The following is a 21641-nucleotide window of genomic DNA, read 5'->3' as shown; positions in this document are numbered from 1 at the left end:
TCCTCGCTATAGCCTGGCTCAGGGATGTCCGTTTCATGTTAGCCAAGAAGGCTATGATAAAGCTCATCACGAGCACGACGTAGGCTACCTTTTAAAATAAGGGGTCGGAGGCGAATTGGGAAGGCTGCGTACACGCCTCTCCGTCTCTCCCTGTGGACAGCACTCGAAACTAACGGTGTCCCGACGTCCCGGGGACCATAAAAAATGTCATCGGGACACAAAATTATCATATCTGGGACAATCCCGGGACAATGGAAAAAAATAGATCTAGAAAAAAAGTTCTACATTAAAGGTGCAGTACGAGATTTTGGAATAATGGTTCCTGCAAGCATGGCCATAACTACCATTGAGGACACCGAGGTCATGTCCTCGGTATTTTTTCAGAAATTTAAAATTGGTCTACGCTGAATTCGAGCAGTGATCAATGTAAAATGCAGCGTCCACATCCAGATGTCATCTGCATTTCCCCCCAATAAAATTCACATTTGTCTAATGTCATCTGAAATCTCTCAGCCTCCATCTCTATCGTTGCCGTGTCTAATGCAGCGTCACGCGACGTAGCCTATACTCGTGTCGGATGAGGAAGTTGAGTTTTGGATAAAACGGGCAGGGTGTAGTCTACGCTCCATCACATATGCCTACCTAACCTAACGTAGGCTAATAGTCACATCGCATTATAGAGCTTTACCTGAGCGCAAAATGAAAACGTTGCAACAGAGCCAACAGAAGGAGGGAAGGTGAGAAAATATTGTCAGTGCAGTGGCAGACCGTTCAGCGGTGTCATGCCAACTTTCCAAAGGGAAACATTTCATTGTCATTGTCCATTACATTTTAGTTAGCATTTCGAGAAACATTCAAAACTACGTTGTCACAGGCAGCCCTGTGCAGGGCTGACTAAACAGGCTTGTTTGTTTGTTCTCTCATAACACTCTCTCTCACACAGACAATACACTCTCACACACCCTCTCTAAACGAGTCTTCACACAACTAATAGCCCTACATTCTAATGTAATTTAAGATAATGAAATGTAAATAATGCCAATACTTCAGGTAGCTGAGCGGTCCGTGTATCATCCGATCATTCAAGTATTCCATTCAATCTGGAAAATGAAAAAACAAAAAACCCTCAATATTTCGTTTTCCTGTTTTTCTGTATGACCAAAAAATGCGGGATTGGTGTTTGTTTTCCTTTTTTCAACTCAAAACAGAACAAATAATAAACAGGGAAACCAAAACGAAATAACTAATTTACGATTATTGATTTTCTCTATTCCCCACGCTACATTAGCCTTCCCATGATCCTCAGCGACAGTCCATCATCATCTCTGCGTCTATGAAACAGAAAAATTGCATGTGCATGTATATATCAAGTAATTTATTCATACATCCTATTCATTTAATATATTAAGCTGTTAATGTTAAGCTGATGATCTCTTATCTCAATATAATAGTAATAATAATAACAATAACATGGCATTCATTTTGTCGCTTTCAACATATTGTGTCAGACCAACTTTGCTTTTTATTAGAGGACATGCTTAGCATTTTACGATGACTCATGTCAGGAGGAAAATATGAGGAGGAGTAACAAGGTCACTGGCACTCCAACTTATGAGATTCTCCGCTTCTTTTGCTGGACAGCTTGAAAGTCAGACTTGGGAACAGCCATGATTTTCCTAGAGTTTTGCTTCCAGTAAAAGGAGCCTGAATAAGCGCAAAAAATTATAATGTATGAATAAGAACTAATTCTTGAGAATGACATGAATACAAATGAATTTAGTTTTATCTAAAATGAAAGTTAAGTTGCTCGTATCATCGTAAATTAGAGTTATTATTTCGTTTTGGTTTCCCTGTTTATTATTTGTTCTGTTCTGAGTTGGAAAAAGGAAAAACACCAATCCCTCATTTTTTGGTCATACAGAAAAACAGGAAAACGAAATAGTGTTTGTTTTTTCGTTTGTATTCCATTCAATCTGGAAAACGAAAAAAAAAACACTTTCATTTTCCTGTTTTTCTGTATGACCAAAAAATGAGGGATTGGTGGAATACTTGAATGATCGGATGATACACGGACCCTGAGCAATACACTCAGTTCAGTTTTGACTTGTATGTCAGACAAAACTCCACAGTTATGATGGCACAGTTTTAGAATTGTTGAAGTAAATGTGTTATGAGCCAAACTTGCATTACAGGCAATGGTGAGAACACACTGCTTCAGAGAATGCATGCAAATGGATCTCAATTCAAGACAGCCAGATAGACTGATGCCTTTACATTACTGCTCAGAATGTCTCTACACATACAGACACCCACAAATAACACACAAACACACTCACTCTCTCTCTCACACACTTATTATAAGGTGTAATACTAAAGCTTACAATTCAGCAGTTCACACCCTTTCTGTCATGTGTATGCTGCAATGTAAATAATGCCAATACTTTAGGTAACTGGTACTTTAGGTATGGATACTCAGTTCAAGAGTTCACTACCTTTCTACTTTTGTCAGATAAAACACCACAGTTATGGTGCCACAGTTGTAGAATTGTTAAAATAAATGTGTCCACCACCAAATCTATCCTTGGTTTGTTATTCAAGTTGTGCCGTGGGGGGCCTTTGGTGCTGTCAGCCATGTTTGACCTCGGTATTTGAAAAATCCTGGTTACGGCCCTGCTAGTGAACCTGTTATAGAGTTACTGAAATGTCATCTGTCCAGCAGATACAGAGGAAACTGACATCGTCTAATTGTGAAAGTGACATTGTTTACTTTTGAAAATAGTCCAGTGGCTGTTCTGGCCATGTGTTACCAATAACTGCTTTTATCTTTGTGTTTTGTGTTTGAATCCTTAGGCAAAGTGTTATTTCTTGATGTAGTTTGGACATAAAAATAAAAAATAAAAACTGAGCAGCTTTGTAATAAATGTATCACAGAAATTTCTGAAATGAGAGATTGTGAGCAGAGTTCTGGAATGTAGATAAGCATAAATATTCTCAAGTTCTGTAGCAATAGTGTAAAATATTTCTGGCTTTATGTTCTCTATGTACTTAAATGTCTCATTTTAAACTTAACTTGATATGTAAATATACAGGGGTGATAGCGTTCCGGCACCGCGCCGGATTTCTAGCGTACCGTGGCTGGGGGAAAAAAAAAAAATCAATCTAGTTCGCCCATTGTCCTGTGTCATTCTGAGATGCGCAGATAGACAGTAAAGGGAATTCGCATGATATGGAACTAGTGGGAAAAAAGTGCCGTCACGGCACGAATTAGACCCTCGGGTCTAATTTGTGCCGTGACGGCACTTTCTTCCCCACGAGTTCCATATCATGCGAATTCCCTTTACTGTCTATCTGCGCATCTCAGAATGACACAGGACAATGGGCGAACTAGATTTTTTTTTCCCCCAGCCACGGTACGCCGGAAATCCGGCGCGGCGCCGGAACGCCATCACCCCTGAAATATGATTTCTATTCATATAAAGTTAGTAAATGGATAATTTAACCCTTGTAATGTGTTAGAAAGCTGTTCACATCTGTAGTGTTAGCGGGTCAAATTTGACCTGTGATTTAAATCAGCCTGAAAATGCCTAAAATCACTAGTTTTCTTCCAATATTGTTTTTCACCTCATTGCTAACTTAGTATGTATTCATATCCATGGAACCATTGTTGGAATTTTTTAGTTGGCTCCACAGACCTTGTATCTTAAAATATACCACTCGTTTTTTTAATTACAAAAACTGTTTAAATTCACTTATTATATTTCTTTTACTCATAAATCCTCTTTAGCAGCTCTTGCGCGAGGTCATAGGAAGTGACAAAATTATCGCAAGTTATGCTGTGCCCCTGAAGACCCTTGGTCATGTCCAGGACGACCCGCTTGCCCTGATTCTTTTCTGGCACTCCGCTGGCAGATTTTCCGGTATATATTTGCATATTCCATGCATAGGCGGTTTTTGCATCACACGCTGCCCAGATTTTGAGGCCATATTTTCCAGGTTTGCTTGGCATATACTGCCTGAAGGGACAGCGGCCTCTGAAAGGGACTAGCCGTTCATCCACTGTCACCTCTGGACCAGGATTGTACATAAGGGGTAAATTCTCCACCCATTTGTCCCAAACATCCCTGATGGGACCAAGCTTGTCATTCACACGACAAGCAACTCGTCTCCCTGTTGTCAAAGCGGAGCACTCTTGATAATACATGAAAGGCTTGAAGCGACATTGTGGCATTAAAAATAGGACGGCCTGACTCACTATCCCATAAGCTGGCAGTAGCTTCATTACAGGATCTGTACACCCCCGCAAGAAGCAACAGTCCCATGTAGGCATCTAGCTGTGTTTTGTCCAACTCCATCCAGCTATCACCAAACACTCTTCTCCCTTCCATGTTGGTCATCTCGAGTAGGATAAACTGAAGAGGTCATGGAAAGAACAGTTCAAACGTTGACTTGATGTCTTGGGCGCGTGACACAGCATATCTGGTAGGACCTGGAGTCATTCTGAGGATGTTCTCCCTTGGTGCCCTGCATTGGGTTTGAAAAGGGCTTGATGACCATGAAATGTCACCTCTTCTTGACTTGAACACCTCTCTTTCAGCATCTGTGACATCTGGGTCCTCCTCCTCAGATGTTTGGTCTTGTTCAGGGTCAAGCTGAACCTCATCCTCAGACACCTCCCCTTCAGCTTCACTTTCCCCTCTGTCTTCAGGATCGCTGTCATGACCAAAGATGTGATCCAGCGCCTCATGAACAGTATACCTCTTGCTCACGTTGACTGATGCTCCTACAGAATTCAACTGATAATATCCCATCCTACAGAGAGTATCAATATGCTGCGAGAAAGTGGGAGTTCACGTGGGGGGTGGTGATGTAGGGGGCCGGTCTGTGTGTGTACCTGCATGCATGTGTGTTCCTGTGTCTGTCTGTGCATGTGTGTGTGAAGGAGGCCTGTGTGTGTGCGCGCATGTGTGCGCACATCTGCATGCGCGCGCGTGTGTGTGTGTGTGTGTGTGTTTGTGTGATGTGGGCCATAACTGGGCATATTGGGCCATAATTGATCCCCAGAGCAACCCATAGCTTTTAAGTGATGCATAGAACAGCCAGTCTTCTCTGCCAGGTCATTTTTGACCCCTAACACCACAAATGTAACTTTATTTTGAAACCTTTAGAATTTACTAAAATGGTGAAAATCAATTTTGCTGCATTTAATCAGATGTGTCTGAGGATTAGATGAAGCCTCATTCCAGTACAAAAATCCAAATGGTACTTTTTACAAACTTGAACTTGAAAACGGGTCAATTTTGCCCCGAACACAATATAAGGGTTAAAAAAAATACAGATGTTATAATGGACTTGAGTGATACGGATATATGGTTGGGTTTTTTTTTTTTTTTACATGCGATATTTAGCATTTCCTTTTTTTGGTGAAAATGGTGATTGCTGACATTACAACAAGTAAAAATAATTTGTTTGGGATGTAAATAAAGGGTTAATACTGAGAAACCAGACTTGGCAAATTTTGCAAAGTAGGTTACATATGCTCCCTGACTATAAAGTTTCTTCAAAACATGTTGCACTCAAGTCTCTATCAGTGAGCCTTTGACATCATAAACAAAGGACTTCAATTAAAACTCTAAAGGATTATCATGCTGCAAATATTTGTAAGTTCCTGGTTACACAATTCCAACTTTTAGCACTAGGAAACTTGGGACAAGAACTCTGAGATGTACACGGAAAAAGCATGAGGTTAAGAAAATTACAAGTTAAAAACGACAAGAAGACAGTCATGTATATCCCCCACCCTATATGCCAACTTTATACCAAGTTTCAAGATATTGTCACATTTTTCAAGTTCTGCTGCAGGAAACCAACCCTACCTCTTTACACTGACCTCAGCAGCCCATGGCATAAACCCACCGGACCTTTGGTCCAGGTGAGCTAAAAATTTAAATTTCTCACATTTCTTAGAATCAAAAGGCACATACATTATCTTGTTAACATACATACCAAGTTTCAAATCTGTATCATGAATAGTTTTGGATATATGCTCTGGAAATGAACATTGTTCTTAGGAACTAATTCAAAATCTATTTTTTTATGTAAAAATTTGAAAATTAATTTTTTCCAAAAATCCAAAATGGCAAAACACAGCAGTTCACATGTTGCTTGATACGTATACAAAGTTTCATGAAAATATCTTCAGTAGTTTTAAAGATATGGCCTGGAAATGAAAGCATGACCAGATGGAACCCGTTTCTATATCCCCCGCCAAACTTTGTTTGGGCAGAGGATAAAAAAAAGAACCAAAAATACTGTGGGTGGTAAGAGAGAGCAACAGGACTTGCTTGAAGATTCTTGAAGACGTTTCACCTCTCATCCGAATACTTCTGTCTTAGAAGCCTTTCGGATGAGAGGTGAAACATCTTCAAGAATCTTCAAACAAGTCCAGTTGCTCTCTTTTACCATCCACAGTTTACTATGACCTGGATGACCGAGAATCTTCACAGACATGCAACCAAAAATACTGTTTGGATTTTTTTTGGTTGGAGTTCTCATCACCTGAAAACCATTGGCTGCTGCTGAGGATGACCCCACATGAAGAGCCTGAAGATCAGGTCGTCACTCATGGTGCTTATGGTTCATCTCTTGAGGGCTTGGCCTGTCCTGTGTTTTTGTTAGCTCAGATGAGAAAGTAGCCAGAATGTACAGTCCACAGCCCACTCTACGATTGACACACCACATTATTTAAAATGTGTGTCTTTTTTTGTGAGACAAATAGTAAACAGAAGCTAACTGCAGCTAAGAACTAAAGTTGTGAGTGATGGGACACCAATTTCTGTGGGCTGTTTTGAGGATCGGTGCAGGGGCTTCAAGGTTCTGTTGTGGCCCCAAGCTTCAGCAGCTGAGAAAGAGTTAAGGCTCCATAGCTCAGTGGTGAGAGCACTGGTCTTGTAAACCAGGGGTTGTGAGTTCAATCCTCACTGGGGCCTGTAAGGCAGGGTTGCCAAATTTTCAAAATTCCTTGGAGTGAGTTTTTTTTTTTTTTTTTTTTGGGGGGGGGGGGGTCGACGGCAAAATTTTTCTGCACACCATGCAGTAAGTGGGAATTCTGTATTCAGTTTGATATTCACTTGTCTCCCTGCATTCTGGTGTTTTGTTTGTGGGTCATTCAGCTGGAGATGGACAATGGGGGGGGGTTGTTGAGATTTTGGATTTAGTAGATGTTCCTGCATTCTGGTGGATTTTTGGAGTGGCCTGCTGTGCCATACCTACATTCTTACACACCCTGACTTGCCAGGCCTTCAGTTTGTGGCCAACAAAAGCACCAAGTTTTGGCTTAAAAGCCCCCACACTAGAAAACTACAGATGACTGCCAATGTTCCTGTAGCCCTATAGACCTGTGTTTCAGATTTAAAGGCAAGTTCATGTTTGAAAATATTTCATCAGCTAAGCCTAAATACCTTCTGAATTGAAACTAAATGTTAAGTTTTTAATAACTGTTGCAAAAAATAAGATTGTCCCTCACTGACTATTCATTATGCATTTAAGGGCTTTCCCCACCACTGGGTTCAGCAGAAGATTGGCATGGAGAAAAATATCAACAGCAAAAGAACAAATAAAATGCTTAAACAGTAAGCAAAATGTGCAAGAAACATTAAAATGATTAAGTGTGAACAGTATTGAAACACAAAAAGCTGAACCTTGGCCATAGGTGGGAATGTGCACACAAAGTTGGGTTTAAAAATTTTGGTCATACTTCACTAAGCTATATTAATATATTTCTTATCTATGTTTCTTATTAGTAATAGAGCATTCGTCAGGGCCTATTATCTGACAAATATTCTCTACGTGTCTTGCCCTCTTTGAAACCCTGTCTCCTCAGTATATTGTTCTCTGTCTTTTTTTTTTAATTATTCACAAGTTCAAGTTCTTTGATATTACAGGTGACCATGCTTTATTTACTTTAACTGAGCAATTACATACAACAAATAATTAAAAATAAATACCCTGTAAATAAAAACAATAGGTATGGTGGCTAATGGCTCTTCTTGCATTTGTAATATCTCTTACTTGCTTTATTTTACAACATTTCCAGTATAGCTTCAAATAAAGTCATAAAGTATGATAACATACAGTAAACAAACTAAAAATGCACCTTAATAAACGTGTGCTAAGGAGGTGCTCGCCCGTGCTGCTTGTTGGGGAAGATAGAGGCTGTGGCACAGCAGTAGACCTATGATGATTTAGCATGCCTAGTACACAGCTCTCAGTATGGCATTAAATATTTTCACAACACTTATAGGCTAAAACAATTAAGAAACTTTATACAAGTTCATAATTACGCCAGTAACACCACACATTGGCGTGCATATGTACAAACCTGTCTGAGACACCCGTCTTCAACTCGAATACGTTCTCTCTCCTCTTCCTCTAAATTGACAGTAGGCAATTATCCAACTTCCGGCGAGTGCAGCATCATTAGATGCGCCACCTACCATAGGGGAGTGTGTACAGAAGGGAACACCTCTCTGCCTGTTTAGCCGTGCGTAAGGCATAATTGATCGATCGCAAGTGGTTGGCGCGACGCAATGGGTAGCCTAGATCAGATAGATAAAATAGATTTTTTTCTAGCGTGAGAAATCGGAGGTATGGCGTGTGAAGACAATCAAATGCATGTCTCACGCTCATTGCGTGAGAGTTGGCAGCCCAGCATTAACATGACTGGGTATAAAAAGAGCATCTTGGAGTGGCAGCGGCTCTCAGAAGTAAAGATGGGAAGAGGATCACCAATCCCCCTAATTTTGCGCCGACAAATAGTGGCGCAATATCAGAAAGGAGTTCAACAGTGTAAAATTGCAAAGAGTTTGAACATATCATCTACAGTGCATAATATCATCAAAAGATTCAGAGAATCTGGAAGAATCTCTGTGCTTAAGGGTCAAGGCCGGAAAACCATACTGGGTGCCCATGATCTTCGGGCCCTTAGACGGCACTGCATCACATACAGACATGCTTCTGTATTGGAAATCACAAAATGGGCTCAGGAATATTTCCAGAGAACATTATCTGTGAACACAATTCACCGTGCCATCCGCCGTTGCCAGCTAAAACTCTATAGTTCAAAGAAGAAGCCGTATCTAAACATGATCCAGAAGCACAGACGTCTTCTCTGGGCCAAGGCTCATTTAAAAAATGGACTGTGGCAAAGTGGAAAACTGTTCTGTGGTCAGACGAATCAAAATTTGAAGTTCTTTATGGAAATCAGGGACGCCGTGTCATTCGGACTAAAGAGGAGAAGGACGACCCAAGTTGTTATCAGAGCTCAGTTCAGAAGCCTGCATCTCTGATGGTATGGGGTTGCATTAGTGCATGTGGCATGGGCAGCTTACACATCTGGAAAGACACCAATGCTGAAAGGTATATCCACGTTCTAGAGCAAAATATGCTCCCATCCAGACGACGTCTCTTTCAGGGAAGACCTTGCATTTTCCAACATGACAATGCCAAACCACATACTGCATCAATTACAGCATCATGGCTGCGTAGAAGAAGGGTCCGGGTACTGAACTGGCCAGCCTGCAGTCCAGATCTTTCACCCACAGAAAACATTTGGCGCATCATAAAACAGAAGATACGACAAAAAAAGACCTAAGACAGTTGAGCAACTAGAATCCTACATTAGACAGGAATGGGTTAACATTCCTATCCCTAAACTTGAGCAGCTTGTCTCCTCAGTCCCCAGACGTTTATAGACTGTTATAAAGAGAAAAGGAGATGTCTCACAGTGGTAAACATGGCCTTGTCCCAACTTTGAGATGTGTTGTCATGAAATTTTAAAAATCACCTAATTTTTTTTTCTTTAAATGATACATTTTCTCAGTTTAAACATTTGGTACATCATCTATGTTCTATTCTGAATAAAATATGGAATTTTGAAACTTCCACATCATTGCATTCCGTTTTTATTTACAATTTGTACTTTGTCCCAACTTTTTTGGAATCGGGGTTGTACCTCTGCAGATGGACAACAGGAAATTCTTCATCCAAAACAGAGGCAGGGAGAGAAGCAGTAAGGAGAGATGTGGATAAGGTGGAGGGAGGCAAGATGATCTAGCTGCATGTTAATATTATCATTGATCTATGCTCGGTCAGCTGGCAACAGTGATGCTACTGTAGTTGATGCTGTATGCATTTGATTTACGGCTGTCAACCTTCAGCAAGTTCACTGCATTGTCAAAAAGTAGTTAGTTAATTCTAATCTACAGAATCCCATAGCACTCAAAAGTCAGTGCATACTAGCATTTATATAAGCTACAAAAACTATGCAGTCTTGCCAGGGTGAAAATCAATAACTACCATAAACCTTTGATATAGGGGGGCTGTGACCCAATAGAGCTTTATGTCTAGCAATGCCCTGGGTCTGTATTCATCTTCTAAAAATTAAAAGTGGAGCATAACTTGGTTCCATGGTGTAACGGTTAGCACTCTGGCCTTTGAATCCAGTCATCCGAGTCCAATTCTTGGTGGAACCTTTAAAAGCTTTTGCCCACTTTGAATGATGGACAAAGAAATAACTTTTGGTAAAGATGAAAATGGGTCATGGCTGTGAATTTTGGTCCATGCAGTTAATGTGTGCATTGGGTGCAACATGGTGGCTCGGGGAGCATTAGAACAGAGCTCTAATGGTGGCATGGTCGGGCTTGTTCTACGAACGTGGTCATCAGACAAAATGGGATTCACCTTGCTCCTGGACCAAACGTCTGATTTTTGCCTCATACGTTACTGATTTTCAGGTAAAGCAGCTCAGTTGGGAGAGCATCGGAACGCTATATGGATGAAATCTCAGCAAAGCTGCAAAGTCACATAATTCACTGTCACAATATTCATGCAGCTTGTGACCAATAAATACTGTTAAAACCTGACTAAGAATGAAGTGAAAATGGCAAATAGCATGAGAAAATATTCCTGTTTCAACAGCTGTCCTAAACAGAAAGGAAGGATAGCCTTTGTGTTGGTATTTAAATAAACAGATAGAAAGGAAGAACTATACAAAAGAAAAAGATAAACTGAAATAATGTCTGTAAAAATAATTATAGTAGTAAAAGAGCTGTTCATAAAATGACCAGAGACTGAAATGGAAAAGAAAAACAGTGAAGGGGAGCGCTATAAAGATATGTAAGGAATGGAGGTAAAGTTGAGAAAATAAGAGGAGGTAATGGGGATGGGGGTCAGGAGATACTTGTCTTAGGGCCAGTTTGATCGGATATGACGGTTTAACACACAAACCAAATCCACGCGATGTGAGGGGTAAGATGGCGGCCAGATGGCTTCACTCTGACGAGCCTATGAGCTCTCGGTCCGGGAGAGATGTAAAGCCACCCACACAACACTGAATGGGCTACTGAGCAACACAGAGCGATCAGGATGCTCTCTCTCTCTGGGAGCTGATGTCACCTGGTCACATGACCTGGGTTTTCCCCTAAAGTTTAGGGGAAAACCCAGGTCACATGATTCAGACAATTTCATTAGTTCAATTGGTTTAAAAGAAGACAGTTTAATTAGTTTAAATGAAAAGTTTAATTAGTTATGTTTCAAAATCTGCAGCTATACAAGAGCCACGCATCCACACAGAGCTTCACAGCGACACAAACCTTCACAGCAAGTAACAGCGAGTTTCCAGTGATTATCAGCAACTTAGCAATTCATCAGCGGCTATCAGCGATTTAATCTTCTCCTTCGTAGTAAGTCACCTTGTACTAACTGAGTGATTTGTATTTTTTTTTTAAGTTTTAATAATCTACTAACACGACACACACTAATCGCATGACTGTCAAGCCATATTTTGAAAAGAAACACTCCCACCCCCCGCGTCTCCACCCCTCCTCCCCCTTATAAAACCTGAGAAATTCCGGCTTTATAATGGGCGTCTATTGCGTTACACACCAGTGGAGCTCGTTAAGTTAGAGTGTGTAGAGAGCTTGGAAAAATAGCTCAAACTCTCATTTAAACTGTTTTCAGCCCCAATTTTCACTCCACACACAATTTTCTCAAAAGTAGTAGCCACACTTGTCCTGATTCACACAATGTGTCTACCTGAGCGATAGGATTTACAGTTTTTGAATGAGAAGCCTGAAAGTAACGAGAGCACAGCCGCGCAGCCTCATAGACTCCCATTATAAACCTGGCAGAAAAGTCACTCGTTTTTAACTCGCCCTAGTGACCTCATTTTTTACACTACAGAAAAAAAATTACATGTGTGTGTTCAGGAGAGCCTTGTGGCGCTCACTGTGAAAGAATTTTGTGAATATCTCCTTCCGTTTTCGTGTAAATCCCCGTTGTTTGGAGGGAGCGCACTGAGAGAATCCTGCACTCTGTGACACTCTGCTCGCTCTCTCACACACACACACACACACACACACACACACACACACACAGAAGGGACGGGCTGCTCGCGGGCTTCAGTCTGATTGACGTGTCAGTATCCAATCATTTTGAGGTGGTACCTCGATATGATTGGATGGCGTTTTTCCTTTATTTTACACTGTAGACTGGATTAAAATATTTCGTTTTTTGGGTCAAACCTTCTATTGTACTGCTTGCAACATGGGTGTGCATTTCATCCATTGATGGTATGGCTGATGGCTTTCAAAACATCTCTGAATGGGGCAACAGGTATATTACATAAAAATGGATAACGGTAATGGTGAAAATGATAAGTTGGCCTTATATATGCCAACAGATATTCAAGGTATAAGTAGATGAAATGAACATAAGGGTCTTATTTTCAGCTAAAGTGTACTGCAGATGTAGTGAGTTGAAACATTTTCTGAATGAGATAGTTGGCCCCTTTTAAATAAACAGGTATCTATTCATACAGTGAGATCGCCAAAGTTTAATAAACTGAAAATGCAATAACTAATTTTGAAGTAGATGATGTATTGGACATGTGTCACTTGTGTTTTGTGACTTATTGTAAAAATTATATAAAAAGGGTTCAAAATCGTATAGTTACAAATATAGTAACTTCATATGATAACCACTGGTTATTTCAGAGAGGAAAAAAATGGGGACACTATTGCTTCCATTCGGGACACAACACAGAATTCGGGACCATTGGGGGACACAAAGAAAAAAAAAAAAGTTAATTTCGAGCCCTGCCTGTGCAGGGTTCTCACCAGGATTTTTTTTTAGCGTAATGGGTTATGGCGAGGGAGCGTAGCGACCGAGCGGGGGGATGGTGCGGAGATTTTGAAAAATCATGCCCAAAATTGGCCATATTTGACGTTCCTGGAGGGGATAAATTGCATTTTTTATGTTGTATATCCTTGATGGAAAATTGTTACATCTTTGGATCTTGGCAATGTGTTACCTACTGTTGTATTTCACTGAACTACAAAGGGTGTTGTCAAAAGATATGTAAACTCAGACACAACCAAAGAGATAATGAATGTTTTATTGTATTAAGAAATTAAGAAATGCCTGAGCACATAAAAATAAAAAAAAAACAAATTGCATTTTCATTCAGGCATAACATACACCCAGCCCCCTTAATAAATAATTAATATATAATCTAAAACTATTAAATGACATTTAATCTCCTCCTAGCCATTCCCTCCATCCTCTGCCCGTTTATCTGCTACCTCCTTTCCTCTGCCTCCTATGTCCTTTCCTTCATCTCCTCCAACCTCTCTTGTGCCTGTCTCCTTATAGAAATATAACGATGGATGGCATGCAGGCAGATTACCAGTGTGTTAATGTTAGCCACAGTGGGATCCAGTAAATTAGCGCTAATCATCCGATACGTGCGCCCTGTCATATTGCTAAACCTGCTTACAAAGTAGACGTTTTCATTCATCAAAGGGCTTTGGGTTAAGTTTTCAAGCGTGATGGAAAACCTGTAGAAGTGGTGCACTTACATTTCTAACTGTGAAGAAAGAGCGAATGTCTCTTTTTTTGCGAGGGGGTCCGTCATCCATTGTCATTCACCGAAGTCCAGTTCAAGAGAAAGTTATCGCCAGGATCTCTCTCTCTCTCTCTCTCTCTCTCTCTCGGAACTGATTTCCAGGCATGGGTTTCCTAACAAACGTAGGCTGATTTTGACACCTTGAAAACTGCTCAAGTGCGCAGGAAAAAAAAAAAAAAAAACTTTTGGCGATGGTGATGAACAACTGAAAACAACCGTTACGCTATATTAAAAATTTAGCGTAGCGGGGGGAAATTACCGTTGCGGTCTGAAATTTTAGCGTAGCGGGCCGCAACCATATAAAGCGCTGGCGAGAACCCTGCTGTGGGCACGCCTCTCCGTCTCTCCCTGTGGACACGCCTCTCTGTCTCTGTGTGTGGGTGTGCGCGCGTGTGAATGAGGAGAGAGAGCACTATGAATGAACAGAATACGCAACGGAATTTTTTTTTTTCAAAATCGCGAGTTTGTGTGGCGCTAGGAATCCATTGTGTGGCGCTGCGCCACACAATGGTCTATGTATGGGAAACCCTGCATAAATATTTATATATTGTTGCCTAATTAACTTGGGCTTTGTTGTAGAAAAACAGGCATTTATTCATACATGCTTTGTTGTAGAAAAATAGGCATTTATTCATACATTTATTTTTATGTTTGTATGTTTAAAGGTTTTTCACCTTCAAGCTTCTACTTCTGATTCTACTTCTACCTTATTCTTCTGGAAAAACCCACTACTACCACAATTCTACTATAACATCAGCTCCACTGAAAACCAATAAAATACAAGACGAGTGGAATCCTGTGCCCGAGTCCTTCCCTTTCAAGTGTGGGAAACCCTGATGCTCACATACACTTGACATTCATGGTAGGTTACATCAAATCAAACAAACTGGTGATTATTCTCTCAACAGTGTTCTTGTCATATGGGCATTTGTGCCCTCACTGTTCTTTTCATACGTGTGTATGATGCTCTTACTGTTCAATAAAGTGACGTTTTTGTTCTGAATTTGGTCTTTTATTCTAGCAGGTGTACTGCATGGTTTAACCACTGAAATGCAATAGCTCATAAAAAAAAAGTAGGCTAATTCACCTTCAGTCTTTGACATTGGGAAAATTTAACTTTAAATTTGAACTGGTGTGAACAATTAAATTTTGGCATGGGTTGAATCAAATTGTCAAATATTGACAATTTCGTTCGGTAAAATAAAATGACACCTAAGCAGGTAGGCTATGAGTGGACAATTAGAGGTGGTCTTCAGTGAGCCAAAATATTGCAAAGTCCATGTGCAATAAAATGTACAGGTTTCCTCAATGAATGTAGCCTAAATTCTTCAGCTTTCTGCATAAAGAGGTATTCCATATTTCTCCGTTTGAATATTTAGTGTGCATACCCACATTAGGCTACAGTATAATTGATCGATTGATGGACAAGGGCATATGAAAAACAAGTCATTGTTCTCCTCTGTTGTGGTTTATCACTCAAATAATTTTACTGACAAAAAATGTACACGGGACTAAGTATCTAAATGTATGCTGTGGGCACAGAGGCGGCTGAACGAAGGACAGCAAGAGCGATGCATCGGTGCAATTCTGTTACTGCGCGCTGAAGAAACCAAGGGCAGCGTAATGATCAAACTTGGCTTTTCTTCTTGTTGTCTGATTGGCTACCGAGCAAAACAAGAGAGCCAATCACCAACCGAGTAGAAGCAAGAGCATATTGAGCCACAGTCAATACAACTACTTCAACTTGCACTTGTCACAGCCAGGCAAGATAGTATGGAACTAAATAAACATTGAACAAAACAAGGTTGCAATTGCGAGGGCATTGCAGGCAAAACAATATTTGTAAAATTAAAAACAGTGAAAGAAAAACAGGCCCAGTCAGAAAACCTAAACCCACAATGTCAATGTCTCATCTGCTGTAGACTGATGTGTTCTTGGCTAGCTGAGCAGACGTGGCACTGTGTGGCCAATATCCTGTAATATTTCCACTGGGTCAAATCAATCCATTAATTAGCTCTAGACAAACAGGTGTTGTATGACAGAGGCTGCTTAAATATGACGACTTTTGTATGGACATTTTTGTAACAGTAGCACTTAAGCTAACAATGATGTACCTGTGCTACTTCCTCCTACATAGCTTATCTCCACAAATCTAAACTGAGCTTTAAACCAAACGCAAAGAGCATTCTTATTGCCTAAATATTTGCAACATAACTGTTCTTCATTGGAACAGCATTTTCAGTGACACTATTGTTACAGGCTGATTTCCATTCTTGAATTGAAGTTAATGCTGGGTACTTAGTGGACGAGCTGTGAAATATAGCGTACACATTTTTAGGTAGCCTAAAGTGAAGACCATGGGGAGAAAGGGGTGGGGACTTGCCTGTGGGGGTGGGGACTTGCCTCATATAGCATGCACTGGGGCCTTTGATTAAATGTGTTTGATTGCTATTTATAACTACTGCACCGTAAAGTTATTGAATGATATTTGTCAGAGACCTCAGCCCAGTAGGCTAATGCCTGTGCAGCCTGCCTGGTTGAATGAGGTGTGTGGACACCGTTGGAAAGAAGTGTGGTGTGGATATTTATTAAGTCTGATGGTTTCCTCGTATACGTTGATGAAGACAGCAACAATTACAAGTCATTGAAATGTCTTTCATGACAGGCATTCAGCTGAAGACATCTAACATTGGAAGAGCAAATTAATATTGCACTGCAAAAGGCAGCAATTATCCCAAGTCACTCGTAGCATGGACGATTGGCCTACATGCTAAAACAGCAATACTTCCAAGGTCCATTATAGTGAGCACAGAAGAAGCAATCTAACCGGCAGGTCAGCGAGCACTGTTTGCTTGGCTAGGTAGACGCACAAGCGAGCACAGAAGAAGCAAATCGGCAGGATCGGATTTCACAGATGAGTGAGCACAGAAGCAAATAGGCAGGCTTAGATTGGCAGGTTGAGAGCACACGAGAACATGAAGATGACTTCGGTAACGTCCAGCCCGTGCAAGTGTCCCTGCAGCGAGAGCGAGCCCGTCGCCAGCTACCTTCACGCCATCTCCCCCGTCAAGGTGTCCTGCAACAACAACCGGTACTTCGATGCCACTCTGCAGACCGGCAGGGAGGGATTCCGGAGCGTCATCTGCTTCTCACCGGAAAAAAGGGCTGCGTTTGTTCAGGCCAGCGACAACCAGCAGGCGGTGAAGCTCGTGGACTGTCGCAAGGACATCAGTAAGTCATTTCTCCTTCCAGCGTCCTCCTTGGGTAAAGCAGCGATGAGTGGTTAAGGTGGAAATCCTGATGTTCTCTTTCCCTCTGTATTCGCAGGTCAAGCTGACGCCGGCAGTTACGACGTGATGGTGTTTCCCAGTAGCCGGGTGGAGGCGGCGGACAACCTGTCATTCAGGCACCGGGAACTTTGCTCGTCCGAGAAGAGGACCGTGGCTGAAATCTTGGCCCTGGGTCCTCGGCAACGAGCAAGTGTGGCGCGTTTGGAAATGAAGCATACATTTTAAAAATGTGCTTCATGCGCACCTGGGAATCTGACCCAGCCTTGTTTGTGTTCTGTGCTTGCAGGTGGGCTTGATGGACTTGAAAATTGTGCAGGCGATGGCCAGCCGGGTGCTGCCCGTCAACGGTGTGCCCACGGAGGTGAAGGTGTTCACTGTGTGCGACCCCACCGGCCAGACGTCTGAGTGTGTGGGAGGCCCAGATCGTCTCCGTCCAAGAGGGCAAGTCATACCGGTTCGAGGCCGTCTACCAGGAAGCAAGGCGATCTGACAGTCATCACAACCACTCCTGCCACGGGGATCCGGGCGATACCGGAGGTCGGCCAGCCGTTGTCCATGGCACCACTGTCTGCCAGAGTGGAGCACACCATACGAGGGGAGATGACGGGCGTACAGATTGCGGCGAAGCCCCGGTGCCGCAGGTGCCACACCATGCAGGACAGCCTGGCCCCGAGAAGCACCACTCACCGTTGCGAGCGCTGCTAGATTCTCCAACGGACCAACGCCTACACCTTCCAGTACACTGGCGTGCTCATAGTCATGGGCGGCGATGGCGAGGAGCTGTCCGGCACCCTCACAAACTCTGCCGTCTTCCAGTACGTTCGGGACAATTTCCTCTCTACTTCAGCACACGACGGCTCTGTCCTGGAGGAGAACTGTGTTGGGTCAGGGTGAACTGGAGGTCACCATGAATGGGGAGGGCCTGGTCCAGCGTTCGTGGTTGCGCGGTCTGCGGAACCCGCTGATCCGCCCGTTGCGCACGCCAAGCAAGGTGGCCAGGAGGACTTTGGTCTGGATGGCCTGTTTGGGGATCCTGAGGACATTGAGGGGTGACGGCCTAACGGTCGTTGGGGCTTGTCAGTTGTGTGCTAATGTTCGAACGCTTGTTCCTTTTATGTTCGGGTGGCATTCTATGCTCTTTTCAAATGCATATTTGATGCTCTTACTGTTCATTTCATATGGGCATTTGGTGCTCTCACTGTTCTTTTCATATGCATGTTTGATGCTCTTACTGTTTAATAAAGTGACGTTTTTGTTCTGAACTTGGTCTTTTATTCTAGCAGGTGTACTGCATGGTTTAACCACTGACAAATGCAATTGCTCATAAAGTACGCTAATTCACCTTCGGTCTTTGACACTGAGAAAATTTAAATTTGAACTGGTGTGAACAATTAAATCTTGGCATGGGTTGAATCAAATAATGTCCAATATTTTGAATTTCGTTAGGTAAAATAAAATGACACCTAAGCAGGTATGAGTGGACAATTAAGCTAAAGGTGGTCTTCAGTGAGCCAAAATATTGCAAAGTCCATGTGCAATAAAATGTACAGGTTTCCTCAATGAATGTAGCCTAAATTCTTCAGCTTTCTGCGTGAAAAGGTGTATTCCATATTTCTCCCTTCGTTTGAATATTGTTTAGTTTGCATACCCGCATTACAGTATAATCGATTGATGGACGAGGGCACATGAAAAACATAGCAAAAGTAATTGTTCTCTTCTGTTGTGTTTTATCACTCAAATCAATTTACTTACAACAAATGTACACTGGGCCAAGTATCTAAATGTACGCTGTGGACACAGGCTGAACGAAGAACAGCAAGAGCGATGCAACGGTGCAAGGGCAACTTCTGTTACTGCGCGCTTAAGAAAGTTGTTTGCGATCATGTTCATGCGGCGTTCTATGCTCTCTTCAAATGCATGTTTGACTGTTCATTTCATATGCCTGTTTGATGCTCTTACTGTTCATTTCATATGCGCGTTTGAAGTTCTTACTGTTTTTATATGCATGTTTGATGCTCTTACTGTGTAATAAAGTGACGTTTTTATTCTGACTGAATTTGGTCTTTTGCATTAAAGCAGCTGCACTGTGAATTACACTGACAAATGCCGCTTGCTAAATAGTACCTTTTGGTGTTTGACATTGGGAAAGTTAAACTTTGAATCTGAAAGGGTGTGAGCAATCAAATGTTTATCGATTGAATCAATGAAGTCACTCAAAACACAGGGTAAAATATCTTAGTAGGCTATCTAAACACATGCAATGAACAGGCAGAGGTGAATCAAATGAACGACAATTGTAGTGCACCTGCAATTTGTTCTGCAAAACTAGGCTATTCTTGTTGACTGACTGGCTACCGATCAGAATCTAAGAGCCAAATCACGAAGCCAGTAGCAGAGGCAAAAAAGTGTGCAGTCGAGCTGCTTTGGAAGAAGCGTCTGATGACGTCGAACGGCCATTTTGATTTTCTCATCGTGAAGGTAAGGTCACGATTTTATTTCCATCAAATCCCTGGAGTCGTTTCCGAGGTATTGACAGTACCATACATGTACAAGCAAGCGAGTAGACGTAGACATTAAAACAGTTGTGTTATTATGAATGATGTTAATGCATGGATGGTTTTGTTTTTTTAGTTTTAATCTATACTGATACTATTGCAGCTTGATGCAACACCGCTAGGTTAAGGCTTAGCAAGCTGCAGGGTAGCAGTTAGCCTTCATGCCCGTGGCGTACATTTTACTATCAAATGACTGTTTGGGATTCTAACATGTCGGCAGACAACATTTGAATGATTGTCTGAAATGGTGGCATGTCGAGTCATTTTTGACTAGGTGTGCATTTTGCTGACTGAGAACCACGTTCTCTCTGAGCTAACATTAGCTTCCCAGATATCAAGAACACGTTGGTCCGACGCGTGCAAAGACTAGCCGGTTTTCTAACCTGTTCGCTTCTTGGAGGGTTTGCGAAAGAGGTCTGTGGACCTTATTATGTAGCAATCCTGCTCACAGAAACAAACGCCAGTTAACATGGCCACTTCCGAGGATTTTTGGAAATCAAAACGATGTGTAATTTTAACGCGAGCGAATGTGGCAGCATATTTGTGAAGAACAGACAGCAGCGAGGGCGTGTAATTCAAGTCAGTGTTAAATGTTTGAAGTGGCACGGTGCTCCAGTTGGTTTAATATCGGGCATTAGACAGTCATTTAAGGCGGTGATGTGTATTAGAGATTCTTTTCAAAGAACTTGTGCCATCTTCGTGATGATCCAGGCCATCGCAGCACAACAAGCGTTGATTGCATGAGCTGTTTATGTCTAATCTACAAAATCAAACTAGTTTTTTTTTTATTTATTTTGTTAGCTGTAGCAGACCATTGCAGAATGGTTTACTAGATAGTCACACTGAACTTTCAGTCAAACTGAAATGACACCCAATTTGTGATGCACTGACAATAAGATGAAGAAAAGTGAACTTTATGCTGATCTCATTGTAAAATATTTATTGAAGCAGCGCAGAAGTGTATAGCCCATTGTCCAAGTGGCTAACAAATTCAAACCTAAGAAAGTTTAGCCTTAATACAAAGATATAAGCCTGTTCATAATCTGCAATAATGCAGATGACAGCTTCCTCTTTCATTCATTTCCATTTTTGTAACTCGGCATCAGAATGGGTTTGACCTTCTCATGTCCATGCTTTATCTGTATCGATTTGGCAACCCAGTACCTTATCCCCTGCCGCAACAAGACAACTTACTGTAATTACATCCTGGTAGATTTAAGGATAGTTAATGGTCACATTATAGGCTTTGAATTTAACATTATAGTCAACTTTTGCAACAACTTGGCTGCCACAACTTCTATGGCTTCCAACTTAGATACACTATGAGATGCATGCATTGCTACAGAGAACGCCTGGACCCTGCACCACTTCCAGTGTCTCCTAAAATAGTGCGTCAGAGTTGGAAGCAAGCAAGCACTGCATACTGAATTAGAACATACAACAGACTATATCATTATAAATATACATGTTTAATCATGAAGGCTAATATACAGTGCAGTTTCATTGTCCATTGTGTGTGTGTGTGTGTGTGTGTGTGGGGGGGGGGGGGGGGGGGGGGGGGTAGCTGAGCAATTCCTGACTGCACAATCCTGTCCAAAATCCTGGACCCCACAAGGAAAATCGTTGAAATGGATAGAGGAGGCGTTGCTGATGTGTCTAGTACAAAAATTTGAAGGGAAAAAAAAAAAAAATCCCCCACACATCACAAAAACCTAACAATATGTGCTCAAGTGTGCTTAAGATTGGCCCTCTACAGACCAAAAAGGGTACTACAGCTTCACTTTTTTGCTCCGAATAAGCACACTTCACACACTCCACCCACCAATCAAACACGGA

At 41.7% G+C, this 21641-nt stretch overlaps 1 non-coding gene across 1 annotated transcript; it reads left to right on the top strand.

Annotated features, from left to right (window-relative positions):
• Positions 1-6913: 6913 nt before the first annotated feature.
• Positions 6914-6986, top strand: trnat-ugu (transfer RNA threonine (anticodon UGU)). The gene has a single exon. It is a non-coding gene; the product is annotated as a tRNA-Thr (tRNA).
• Positions 6987-21641: the final 14655 nt, after the last annotated feature.

Source organism: Neoarius graeffei, chromosome 16, assembly GCF_027579695.1.
Source record: "Neoarius graeffei isolate fNeoGra1 chromosome 16, fNeoGra1.pri, whole genome shotgun sequence".
Classification (NCBI taxonomy): Eukaryota; Metazoa; Chordata; class Actinopteri; order Siluriformes; family Ariidae; genus Neoarius; species Neoarius graeffei.
The sequence above is the reverse complement of the archived record's forward strand: the minus strand, read 5'-3'. Positions and strand labels throughout refer to the sequence as shown.